Genomic DNA, 13,996 nt, shown 5'->3' on the forward strand with positions numbered 1-13,996 from the left:
TTTCATCATCAAAACTGATGAAAAAGTAGTTTTGACTAATGATGCCCTCTGAAAACTTGCTCTAAATGAGCAAAATTGGCTTTCACAGGAAAGCTATCTTAGTGATTTTCCTTATCTAACCTAAAAGACCAGCCTGCAGACGCAATATGAGCTTCATAAAGGCATTGTGTGAAATTAATGCATTTGCAAATTGAGAACCTGCCCTTGCATGATGGCGGATGAATGTGTCCGTGGGGCAGACCGCAACATTAATATACCTCAGCCACAGTGAGGAATCGGCGGACACAGCAGGAGCAAGACACTCAAATTCATCCCAAATCAAATTTTGGAGATCTCTTTTTTTCTTTTCCGTCAAAGCGAAGGGGAAAAAAATGCCCCGGAAAGACCCGCTCGTTTCGTCATTTTGAGATCCGAAGGGGAGGATTTCTTCATTCCCTGAAAATTTCTCCGCATGACCCGCATCATTTTGGGAGGTAACAAAAAGTGGAGCACACGCGTCTTTCCTCATTCACAAACGATACAATGTAACTAACGGGCGCTTTGATCGCAAAACCACCGGGAGCTCATGTTTGTGCGCGCGGTAAGATCGCATCACAATTCTCGCAAATGGGATCTGAATGTGTCGTGCAGTGCATGGATCTGTTGATTTTTTTTTTTCTCTTTTTTTTCTTTTGCGGAGCCGCTTGGTGGAAATAAAAGTTTTGCGGCGAGTTTGTGTGTTGCGGTGAATTGTTGCATTGCTCATTCTGCTCATCCGCCTTCGCGTTTGCATCGAAATCCTTCGCTATATAGTGCACTAAATTGGCGGAGTTGAAATCAGACGGGGTAGGGTACAATCTGAAAACACAAAAAGCTCACGCAGCAGCCATGTTTGCTGAATTTCCCTCTGAATTTTTTCTTCACTCCTGTCTGGCCGCGGGGAGGAAAGGCCGGCTTTAAGCGTTTTCTGGCTCGCTTGACGACAACAACTTCGTCAAGTTCGATTCTGCTTAAAGCAATAAGAGTGTGATTACTGAAAGCTTGTTATTATCGATGAAATTAAGAGTGTAAATGTCGTTTTCGGTTTTGGCTGCGAAATTAGCGCCCCCTATCGGCAGATATTTCCAGAAATTAAGAAATTACAATTAATTTTGCTTGCAGGGATATATTCGCATTCGACTGTCTGTTGTTGTGAATCGCATGTAGCTCATGAACGCGCTTCAACACACAAACTTCTGCGTTTACATCCTCATATTTAACGCTGTTATGAATTTCCTCAATGTCACAAGCAGGGGAATATTGAAGCCGTTCTTAGCAAGCTGGCATTTCCTTTCGTGTATGGATTTTTTTTTGTGTGCACATCTGCAGATATTGCGATGATCTGGCTGAAGGTGCAGAGCTGATGTGTTTAGTGTCATGTTTTGGACGGTCACATGTAATGGTCACACGTGTCGGGTGTTCATATTTTTTTCTTTTGCTAGTTGCATGAGGGAAGTGAGAATATTTGGAGCTTCCTTTTTAAATGCAGTGAAATCAGCTTTTTATCTCAGTGTTGCATGAAAAGACAATTTTCACACGTTTTGAATATTTCACAGTTGTTGGAGGAAATGCGTCAGCATGTTTTGTGCTCTTTATTATTATTATTGCTCTTTATTTTTAGAGAAAGTCAGTAAAAATTTCCACTGTTTATATTTAAAACTTGTAAACAGACGCCTTTTCCTGCTCTGGGAGGCACTGCTGGATTTTTCTGTCTCTTCTTTTTTTGGGAGTGACTAAAATTTGATGATAGGTTTTTACTGTTTTTAGTGTAATCTCTTTGTGTTGAGTCAAATGCATTGACCGTTATTAACCTGCTGTTTATGTGGGCTACCTTTTTGATTTTGGAAATGGAGTTTCAGTTCTCTTCATCTTTTTTTTTTCACCGCTTGTACTCAATGAACCCAAATATATTCATTGAATTGTTAGTAAATTCATAATTTGATAGATAGACAGACAGATAGATAGACAGACAGATAGATAGATAGATAGATAGATAGATAGATAGATAGATAGATAGATAGATAATTTGAGTTTCCATTTTAATGCCCAGAGTTCATCAATTGTTTCATATATTTCAATATTTCACATCACAATAATTGGGGAAACATGCATCAGCATATTTTTTTTATGCTTTATTTATTTTTACTTTTTAGAGAGTCATTTTTCCCACAGTTTATATTTGAAACTTGTAAACGGACGTCTTTTCCTGCTCTGGGAGGCACTGCTAGATTTTTTTTGGGAGTGACTAAAATTTGATCATACATTTTTACAGTTTTTAGTGTAATCTCTTTGTGTTGAGTCGAATGCTTTGACTGTTATTAACCTGCTGTTTATGTGGGCTACCTTTTTGATTTTGGAAATGTAGTTTCAGTTCTCTTCATTTTTTTTCACCGCTTGTACTCAATGAACCCAACTATATTCATTGAATTGTTAGTAAATTCATAATTCGATAGATAGATAGATAGATAGATAGATAGATAGATAGATAGATAGATAGATAGATAGATAGATAATTTGAGTTTCCATTTTAATGCCCAGAGTTCATCAATTGTTTCATATATTTCAATATTTCACATCACAATAATTGGGGAAACATGCATCAGTATATTTTTTTATGCTTTATTTATTTTACTTTTTAGAGAGTCATTTTTCCCACAGTTTATATTTGAAACCTGTAAACGGACGTCTTTTCCTGCTCTGGGAGACACTGCTGGATTTTTTTTAGGATTGGCTAAAATTTGATGATCCGTTTTTACTGTTTTTAATGTCATCTCTTTGTGTTGAGTCAAATGCATTGACTGTTATTAACCTGCTGTTTATGTGGGCTACCTTTTTGATTTTGGAAATGGACTTTCAGTTCTCTTCATCTTTTTTCCACCACTTGTACTCCATGAACCCAAACACATTCATAGAATTGTTAGTAAATTCATAATTCGATAGATAGATAGATAGATAGATAGATAGATAGATAGATAATTTGAGTTTCCATTTTAATGCCCAGAGTTCATCAATTGTTTCATATATTTTAATATTTCACATCACAATAATTGGGGAAACATGCATCAGCATATTTTTTATGCTTTATTTATTTTACTTTTTAGAGAGTCATTTTTCCCTCAGTTTATATTTGAAACCTGTAAACGGATGTCTTTTCCTGCTCTGGGAGGCACTGCTAGATTTATTTTTTGGGAGTGACTAAAATTTGATTATCCGTTTTTACTGTTTTTAATGTCATCTCTTTGTGTTGAGTCAAATGCATTGACCGTTATTAACCTGCTGTTTATGTGGGCTACCTTTTTGATTTTGGAAATGTAGTTCAGGTTCTCCATCTTTTTTTTTTTCACCTCTTGTACTAAATGAACCCAAACACATTCATAGAATTGTTAGTAAATTTATAATTCGATAGATAGACAGACAGACAGACAGATAGCTAGCTAGATAGATAGATAGATCAGTTTGACAGCACTGGTTTTGCAAATCCTCACAACGCATACACATTAAAAATAAAAACGCGCTGCATTTTCTCACAACACTTGCAAAAACATCAGAACACAGTGGAAATATTTCAAAGTGGACCCAAAAACGTGACAGACGCCGCTGTGCCGTGACTATTGCTCAGTGAAGTTGTAGGTGATCTTTGAAAGGTGAGTTTTGTTTATTTTAACATCCTGATTTCCTTGTCTTTACTGTTTTATCAGCCTAAATAGCCGGGTTCGTCAGGTTTTAGGGTCCTCTTGAAACATTTCTGTTGTGTTCTGTGCTATTTGTAAGTGTTGTGAGAAAATGCTGCATGTTTTTTTAATTTGTTTAAGTTGTAAGGAAATGCAGCGTGTGCTGTCAAACAGATGAAGATCTTTTCTCAATTTGCAGGTGTTTGTTGTAATCGCATGTGTTTTCTTAAATTGCAGTGCGTTAAGCTCTGTTGGCCACCAGAGAAAGTCTTTATTTCTTCACTTTTTATATGTAAAACTTGTAAACAGACGTCTTTTCCTGCTCTGGGAGGCACTGCTGGATTTTCTGTCTTGTCAGTGGCTGAAATTTAATGAGAAGTTTTTACTGTTTTTAATGTAATCTCTTTGTGTTGAGTCAAATGCTTTGCAGTTTTTAGCAGTTTCTGTCATTGATGAATCTATTTAGGTGGGCGTCCTTTTTGGAATTGGAGTTTGTTCTCTTTATTTTTCTTTCACCACTTGTTATAAACCCAAACACGTTCATAGAACTGTTAAATTTATAATTCATAATGTATATAACAATAGAAATATGTGGATAGATAGTTTAGGTTTCCTTTTAAATGCATTGAAATCATCAGTCATTTCGCATATTTTTCACAATTATTATTATTTTACAATAACTGGTGGAATATGCATCAGCATCTTCTTTTTGAGAGAGAGAGTCGGTTTTTCCCCCTCTGTTTATATTTAAAACTTGTAAACAGACGCCTTTTCCTGCTGGTTTTTCTGTCTTTTTTTTTCTTTTTTTTGGCAGTGGCTGAAATTTGATGTTTTTACAGTTTTTAATGTAATCTCTTTGTGCTGAGTCAAATGCTTTGCAGTTATTAGCAGTTTCTGTCATCATTTTTTCCACCACCTGTACGCCATAAACCCAAACAAATACATAGAATTCCTAGTAAGTTTATATCTTGATAGATAGATAGATAGATGGATAGATAATTTGAGCTTCCATTTAAATACCCTCAATTCATTAATCATTTCACATATTTTAAATATTTCACATCACAATAATTAGGGGAACATCAGTATTTCACTGTTAATATTTGAAGCATGTTAATAGACATCTTTTCCTGCGGCACTGCTGGATTTTCTGTCCTTTTTGATGAAATTTGACGATGTTTTTACTGTTTTTAATGTAATCTCTTTGTGTTGAGTCAAATGCTTTGCAGTTATAAGCAGTTTCTGTCATTGATAGACCTGCTAGTTAGGTGGGCGACCTTTTTTTAGGTTCTCCTAATTTTTTTTCACCGCCTGTACTCCATAAACCCAAAGACGTTCATAGAGATGTTGGTAAATTTATTATTCGATAGATAGATAGATAGATAATTTGAGCTTCTATTTAAATGTGCTGAATTCATCAATCTTTTCACATATTTGAAATATTTACCTATAGTTTTGGGAGCACACCTCAGCATTTTTTATTTTCAGAGAAAGTTACGGTGACCGAAAGAGCTTAACGTGCTGCAATTGATGAAAACGTGCAATTATAAAAAATGCCAGAAAATTAAAAAAAGATTTTCATCGACAGCATTCGTTTTGCAAATCCTCACAACACATGCATGTTAAAAAAAAAAAAACCTGCTACATTTTCTCACAACACTTGAAAAAAACATCAGGACACAATGAAAATGTTTCAAGTGGACCCAAAAACGTGACGAACGCCGATGTGCCGTGACTATTGCTCAGTGAAGAAAGGTGAATTTTTAGTTTTTCAACATCCTGATTCCCTTGTCTTTTGTATTTTATTAGCCTAAATATCCATAACGTAAATGGCTGGGTCCGTCACATTTTATGGTCTGCTTGAAACATTTCCGTTGTGTTCCGTGTTATTTGCAAGTGTTGTGAGAAAATGCAGCACATTTTATTATTGTGTTGCCGTCGTCTTTTCTCGATTTGCTGGCGTTATTTGTAATTGCGTGTGTTTTCCTAAATTGAGGCACGTTAAGCTCTCAAAGTCATTGCTTTGACTTGAGTCAAAACGCATAGGCATTAGCAGTTTCTGTCATAGACCTACTGTTTAGGTGAGATACCTTTTTTCACTCAATAAACCCATTTATAGAATTGTTAGTAAATTTGTAATTCATAACATAGATAGATAGATAGATAGATAGATAGATAGATAGATAGATAGATAGATAGATAATTTAAGCTTCCATTTTAAATGTGCTGAATTCATCAATTGTTTCACATGTTTAAAATATTTCACAATAATTTGCGGGAGCGTGCATCAGCATATTTTTGATTTTATTTTTAGACGATGTCTTTTTTTATTGTTTATATTTAAAACATGTAAACAGACGTCTTTTCCTGGTGGATTTTTTCTGCTGGATTTTCTGTCTTTTTGTCAGTGGCTGAAATTTGATGAGATGTTTTTACTGTTTTTAATGTAATCTCTTTGTGTTGAGTCAAATGCTTTGCAGTTATTAGCAGTTTCTGTCATTGATAGACCTGCTGGTTAGGTGGGCGTCCTTTTTGACTTTATAAATGGAGTTTCAGTTCTCTTTTTTCCACCACCTGTACTCCATAAACCCAAACACATTCGAATTGTTAGTGCATTTGTAATCCATTAGATAGACAGATGATTAGATAATTTGAGCTTCCATTTAAATGCCCTGAATTCATCAGTCGTTTCACATATTTTAAATATTTCACAGTAATTTTAGGAACATGCATCAGCAGATTTTTAAAAAATTATTTTTAAGCCAAAGTCTTTTTTTTTCTTCACTGTTTATATGTAAAACTTGTAAACAGACGTCTTTTCCTGCTCTGGGAGGCACTGCTGGATGTTCTGTCTTTTTTTTGGCAGTGGCTGAAGTTTGATGAGATGTTTGTACTGTTTTTATTGTCATTGCTTTGTGTTTGTCAACGCATAGACATAGTTATTAGCAGTTTCTGACATAGACCTGCTATTTAGGTGGGCTACCTTTTTTTATTTTTATTTTTTCAGTTCTCTTCATTTTTTTCCCCACCACTTGTAGTCAATAAACCCATTCATAGAATTGTTAGTAAATTTGTAATTCATAGATAGATAGATAGATAGATAGATAGATAGATAGATAGATAGATAATTTGAGCTTCCATTTAAATGTGCTGAATTCATCAGTTGTTTCACATATTTTAAATATTTCAGAATAATTTGGGGAAAATGCATTCTCTCATATTTATTTAATTTAATTTTTTAGACCACGTCATTTTTTCATTGTTTATATTTGAAACATGGACATATTTTCCTGAGGCACTGCTGGGTTTTCCTTTTTTTGTTTCTCTTCTTTTTCAGCAGTGGCTGAAGTTTGATGAGATGTTTTTACTTTTTTAATGTATTTGTTAATGTATTTTTAATGTATTAATGTATTTTTTAATCTCTTTGTGTTGAATCAGATGCTTTGACAATCAAATTTTCAGTGGCTAAAAAATTCAGTACATCTCTAATATCGACACATTTTTAGGTGGGCTACCATTTTTGAAATGGAGTTTATTTTCACTTAATTTTTTTCCCAACACTTGTAATAAACCCATAGAACAGTTAGTAAATTTGTAATTCATAATATATATATATATATATATATATATATATATATATATATATATATATATATATATATATATATATATATATATATATATATATATATATATATATATATATATATATATATATGGATATATATATATATATATATATATATATATGGATAGATAGATAGATTTTCCATTTTAATGCCCAGAGTTCATCAATTGTTTCATATATTTCAATATTTCACATCACAATTATTGGGGAAACATGCATCAGCATATTTTTTTTATTTTACTTTTTAGAGAGTCATTTATCCCTCAGTTTATATTTGAAACCTGTAAACGGATGTCTTTTCCTGCTCTGGGAGACACTGCTGGATTTTTCTGTCTCTTTCTTTTCATTTCTTTTTTTTGGCAGTGGCTAAAATTTGATGATCCGTTTTTACTGTTTTTAATGTCATCTCTTTGTGTTGAGTCAAATGCATTGACTGTTATTAACCTGCTGTTTATGTGGGCTACCTTTTTGATTTTGGAAATGGTCTTTCAGTTCTCTTCATCTTTTTTTTTGACCTCTTGTACTCCAAGAACCCAAACATATTCATAGAATTGTTAGTAAATTCATAATTCGATAGATAGATAGATAGATAGATAGATAGATAGATAGATAGATCAGTTTGACAGCACTGGTTTTGCAAATCCTCACAACGCATACACATTAAAAATAAAAACGCGCTGCATTTTCTCACAACACTTGCAAAAACATCAGAACACAGTGGAAATATTTCAAAGTGGACCCAAAAACGTGACAGACGCCGCTGTGCCGTGACTATTGCTCAGTGAAGTTGTAGGTGATCTTTGAAAGGTGAGTTTTGTTTATTTTAACATCCTGATTTCCTTGTCTTTACTGTTTTATCAGCCTAAATAGCCGGGTTCGTCAGGTTTTAGGGTCCTCTTGAAACATTTCTGTTGTGTTCTGTGCTATTTGTAAGTGTTGTGAGAAAATGCTGCACGGTTTATTAATTTGTTTAAGTTGTAAGGAAATGCAGCGTGTGCTGACAAGATGAAGAAGATCTTTTCTCAATTTGCAGGTGTTTGTTGTAACCGCATGTGTTTTCTTAAATTGCAATGCGTTAAGCTCTGTTGGCCACCATAGAAAGTCTTTTTTTCCCTCACTTTTTATATATAAAACTCGTAAACAGACGTCTTTTCCTGCTCTGGGAGGTACTGCTGGATTTTCTGTCTTTTTGGCAGTGGCTGAAATTTAATGAGATGTTTTTACTGTTTTTAATGTAATCTCTTTGTGTTGAGTCAAATGCTTTGCAGTTATTAGCAGTTTCTGTCATTGATAGATTTGCTGGTTAGGTGGGCGTCCTTTTTGATTTTGGAAATGTAGCTTCAGTTCTCATCATCTTTTTTTTAATTATTTTTTATTTTATTTTTTTCCCACCACTTGTATTCTATGAACCCAAACACATTCACATAATTGTTAGATAGATGAATGGATAGACAGGGTGGATAGATAGATAGATAGATAGATAGATAGATAGATAGATAGATAGATAGATAGATAGATAGATAGATAGATAGATAGATAGATAGATAGATAGATAGATAGATAGATAGATAGATAGATAGATAGATAGATAGATAGATAGATAGATAGATAGATAGATAGATAGATAGATAGATAGATAGATAGATAGATAGATAGATGGATGGATGGATGGATAGATGGATGGATAGTAGGGCTGTACGATTAATCGAAATCAAATCGCAATTGCGATTTTGAAACGTTGCCATTTTAGCTAATCGTAAAAGGCTACAAAATGAAATGTATATTATTTAACTTTCCCCACCCAGAGCAAATGCGTGACTGCCGTCTGTGTGTGACAGTCTTACCAGCCAATTGAGTGAGCACACTTTTGTTCTGCCCAATCAAAATTGCACAACCGAACTATGCGGAAGAGCCACAATAAAAAAAAAAATAACTGGAAAGTAGGAACGAGTGGGATAATGATGATGTCTGCCGCTTCAGAAGCATTAATAGACAAATTAATGTCAAAGAAAAACAGCACGTCGGTAATATGGGCACATCTTGGTTTTAAAGTCACAGACGCCAAACAAAACTGAGAGCTGTCGCAGAATTGTTGCCACAGCATGAGGAAATGCAACAACCAGCACCTAAAAAAGCACCACAGGCGGCTATATGAGGAGAGTCTTGCTAAAAAGTCAACTAAAAGTATTGCCAGTGACACTTAGCCTAGTAACAAGCAAAGTACTTCTTCAGAGTTGTTTGCTTAAATACGTTGATATCTTTTCAGATCCACTCACTACATTTTAGCAGTAAGAAGCTACAAAACAGATTATTGAGCTGAAGCTTGAATACAAAATTAAATCGCAAATCAAATCGAAATGTCAAAGAGATCGCAATTAGATATTTTCCCCAAATCGCACAGCCCTGATAGATAGATAGATAGATAGATAGACAGATAGTGTCCACAGGATCTTAGTCTTAAAATGCCTTAAATATCAAAAACCAAATTTTAGTCTTTAAAGTCCTTAATTCACTGAAATATTGTCTTGTCGGTCTTAAATCCTTTTAAACAGGTCTTTATTTTGCTTTATCAACTACCCAAATAATCCAATCACCAACAACACATCTCAATCAAACCTAAAAACTCTATTCATAACTATTATAACAGTCTGTTGTGTGTATGTTTAGTTTATTTTGAATTATGGTGAAAGAAGTGTATGTAAACAAGGGTCTGCTTGTTTTGACACATTATTTAAAATGTGTTGCTAAGAAATTAATTATTACAGTTTTCTGATTGGGCAAGTACATTTCTTTTTCTGCTGGGTCATTTAAAAAAAATCCCTAGCATTTAGCCTTTTATAAATCTGAAATTTCGTTGTTCATGGTCTTAAAGTCCTAAATTTGAGATCAGAGATGCCCAAACTAGGGCCCACAGGCCAAAATTACCATCCCATCTGAGATGACAGGATAAATGAACGGGAGAGTTGGGGGGAATGCCTTTAATAGAGGTTGCCATTTCTAATTTAAAGTAACCTTTTGTTTGTTTGTTTTTATTGTTGAGCTACAAAAAATGATCAAGGTGAAGCTTTTTATTTATTTTTAATTATTCTTTAAAATAATTAGAAAATTGTAATGCAGTTTGATATTTTTACCTTTGGCCCACAGTTATGTTTGTTTTTTGGCCCTTCATAGAAATTAAGTTTGGGCACCCCTGCTATAGATGGATGGATAGATAGAAGGATGGACAGGTAGACAGATAGACAGAAGGATGAACAGATAGATGAATAGATAGTTGAATGGATGGAAGGATAAATGGATTAATAGTTGGATGAATAGATAGTTGATGGGCATACGGATTGATGAATGGACAGAAGGATGGACAGATAGATAAAAGGATGGATGGATGGATAGATAGATAGATAGATAGATGGATGGATGGACTGATAGATAGATAGATAGATAGTTGAATGGACAGGGATGGGAGGATAGATAGATAGGCAGATAGATGGACAGAAGGATAGATAGATAGATAGTTGAATGGACAGAGAGATAGATGGATGGATGGATGGATGGATGGATGGATGGATGGATGGATGGATGGATAGATAGATAGATAGATAGATAGATAGATGGACAGAGGGATGGCTGGATGGATGGTTGGATGGACAGAGGAATGGAAGGATGGATAGATGGTTGAATGGACAGATGGATGGAAGTATGGATAGATGGTTAGATAGATAGATAGATAGATAGATAGATAGATAGATAGATAGATAGATAGATAGATAGATAGATAGATAGATAGATAGATAGATAGATAGATGGACAGAGGGATGGAAGGATGGATAGATGGTTGAATGGACAGATGGATGGAAGTATAGATAGATGGTTGAATGGATAGATAGATAGATAGATAGATAGATGGTTGAATGGATAGATAGATAGATAGATAGATAGATAGATAGATAGATAGATAGATAGATAGATAGATAGATAGATAGATAGATAGATAGATAGATGGACAGAGGGATAGATAGATAGATAGATAGATGGACAGAGGGATGGTTGAATGGACAGAGGGATGGAAGGATGGATGGATAGATATATAATTTGAGCTTCCATTTAAATGCACTGAATTCATCAATTTGAAATGTTTCACAATATTTGGGGGAGCATACATCAGCATATATTTATTTTATTTTTAGAGAGTCCTTTATCTCACTGTTTATATTTAAAACATTAATAGACATCTTTTCTTGCTCTGTAAGGTTTTTTCTTCTTGAAGTTGCTGATATTTGATGAGATGTGATTATTGTTTTTAACCTCATGTCTGTTGCGTCCAGTCGAATGCATTGGCAATAATTAACACATTCACTCTTCACTCTTTTCCACCTCTTGTAATCCATAAACCCAGCTCACATGGAAAAACACTGTAGTACAATGTATTATACTTTCATAATGTAGTACTTAGGCAGCACAGTGGTTAGCACTGTGGCCTCACAGCAAGGTTTGAGTCCCGGATGGGTCATTTGGCACTTCTATGTGGAGTTTGCATGTTCTCCCAGTGTAAACATGGGCTTCCTCCGGGTGCTCCGGTTTCCCCCACAGTCCAAACACATGCGCTATAGGGGAATTGATGAACTAAATTGGCTGTAGTGTATGAGGGTGTGAATGTGTGTATGGATATTTCCCAGTACTAGGTTGCAGCTGGAAGTGCATCCGCTGTGTGAAACGCATGCTGGAATAGTTGTCGGTTCATTCCGCTGTGGCATCCCTTAATAAATAAAGAACTAAGCTGAAGGAAAATGAAAAATCTGATATTCTGAGGTGTTTCTTAGCTTGGTTTAAAGCAGGAATATCTGAACTTTTGTACAGACGATCATCATCTACTGCAGTGTTTCCCAACCCTGTTCCTGGAGGCACACCAACAGTACATATTTTGGATGTCTCCCTTTTCTGACCCATTAACTTCAGGTGTTGGAGTCTCTTCTGATGTTATGATAAGTTGATTCAGGTGTGTTTGATTAGGGAGAGAATGAAAATGTGTACTGTTGGTGTGCCTCCAGGAACAGGGTTGGGAAACACTGATCTACTGAATGGATCATCAGGTTTGCATGCCTGATGTCACAAATGTGATTACATTTGATTAGTGACCTAGAAATCATAACATTTTTGGAACCTTTAAACTGGTTTACAAGGGAAAAATCCCAGCTTCAGTGCGTTTATGAGCCGCATAAATTACAAAAGTGCTTTTTTTTTAAACTCTGCTTTCTTGAGGGAGGAAAAAATAACGTAAATGTCAAAGCAACAGATTCTACTGCATTTTTAATGCTCTTTTTATGCTGCGTTGGTCTTTTCTTTTTTTCCTTTTTCTTTCCTTTCTTTTTTTATCAAGTTGTAAATGGTCTGGGGGGGAGCTGCATGCACTCAGGCCTGTTTTTGGTCAGGATTTTCTCCACACTCTGCTCTCCGACTCTTGCTAATCTAAGAATAGAATTTTTTTCATGGAAATTTTCAGAAGCCTGCCTTTCCCCCTTTTGTGCAATAAATTTAGGGATTTTCCATGCAAGGCGTCCGGACTCTGTAATTTTCCACTGCATTTCAATGTCAGTGGATGTAAGTTGGAACAAGTGGCTAATTTTTAACCCGCCGACCCTTTTGTTTTCAGATCTTGCTCTCGTTTGGCTGAATTGGAGAAAAGCAGACGAGGAGGGAGAGAAAAGGGAAGAGAGCGTTTGACTCCTGCGAGCTCTGCAGCACAAGGTAAACCATCTTCACAGAGGAGTTTTCGTTTCTTTTATTGTTTTTATATGCAACAGAAAAGAAGAATTTTCTCTCGGCTGCTTTTCATGCATCTTTACGTTATGCTGATTACGGCTTTAAAGCTGCAAAAATAATAATATAGTAATTGCCTGATGGGTTTTGTTTGACATCAGGCCCAAATTAAAGTCAGTGTGGGTGTTTACGTTCACATTCTTAAAGCAACACTCAACATTTTCTTTTTTTTATTATTGGAAATAGGCTCAATTATAACTCCTCTAGTAGTAAAACCCTTCAAACAGTCTCAATCTCCCGGTCTGGCTGGAGTACTTTTAGCTTAGCTTAGCATAGATCATTGAATTGGATTAGACCATTAGCATCTCGCTCAAATTGCCAAAGAGTTTTGGTAATTTTACCATTTTAAGTTCTTCTCATTGCACTTGCATGGCATGGCAGCAAAGTTCCTTGATTATTACGCCAGTTCCTAGCCATATCAGTCTAAAATACTAACATTTTAGTTCTTTTTCCATGCGTCCTCACTTTGTTGATTACGACTTTGTTTTTTCAATATCAATAATATGATATATTGTGGGAATGTGATAGTTTTGTTTGACATCAGGCCTAAATTAAAGTCAGTGTGTGTGTGTTTGTTCACATTATTGAAGGACCATTACACTTTTTCTTTTTTTTTTAATAATGGAAATAGGCTCATTTTATAAATCTCCTAGTTGTGAAACCCCCTAAAGAGTTGAATTTCTCAAAATCCATTTATCCAATCTCCGGGTCTGGCTGGAGCACTTTTAGCTTAGCTTAGCATAGATCATTGAATCGGATTAGACCATTAGCATCTCGCTCAAAAATGACCAAGGAGATGAAAAGATGTCAATTTTATTATTATTTAAAGCTTGACTCTTCTTATTGTGGCGGCTGCAGCCATGGT

The 13,996-nt window shown here is 35.1% G+C and overlaps 1 protein-coding gene across 3 annotated transcripts in view; it reads left to right on the forward strand.

The window, feature by feature from the left end:
* The first annotated feature begins 200 nt into the window (after positions 1 to 200).
* znf618 (zinc finger protein 618) overlaps positions 201 to 13,996 on the forward strand; it is a 65,585-nt gene continuing 51,789 nt past the window's right edge. For 2 of the 3 annotated variants that reach the window (XM_056458868.1, XM_056458870.1), the window contains exons 1-2: positions 201 to 580; positions 12,965 to 13,059. The gene's annotated coding sequence lies outside the window, so the exon portion shown is untranslated. The remainder of the gene's footprint in view (positions 581 to 12,964; positions 13,060 to 13,996) is intronic. The other variant, XM_056458869.1, reaches the window with a different exon arrangement.

This window comes from Danio aesculapii, chromosome 5 (assembly GCF_903798145.1).
Source record: "Danio aesculapii chromosome 5, fDanAes4.1, whole genome shotgun sequence".
NCBI classification, from domain to species: domain Eukaryota; kingdom Metazoa; phylum Chordata; class Actinopteri; order Cypriniformes; family Danionidae; genus Danio; species Danio aesculapii.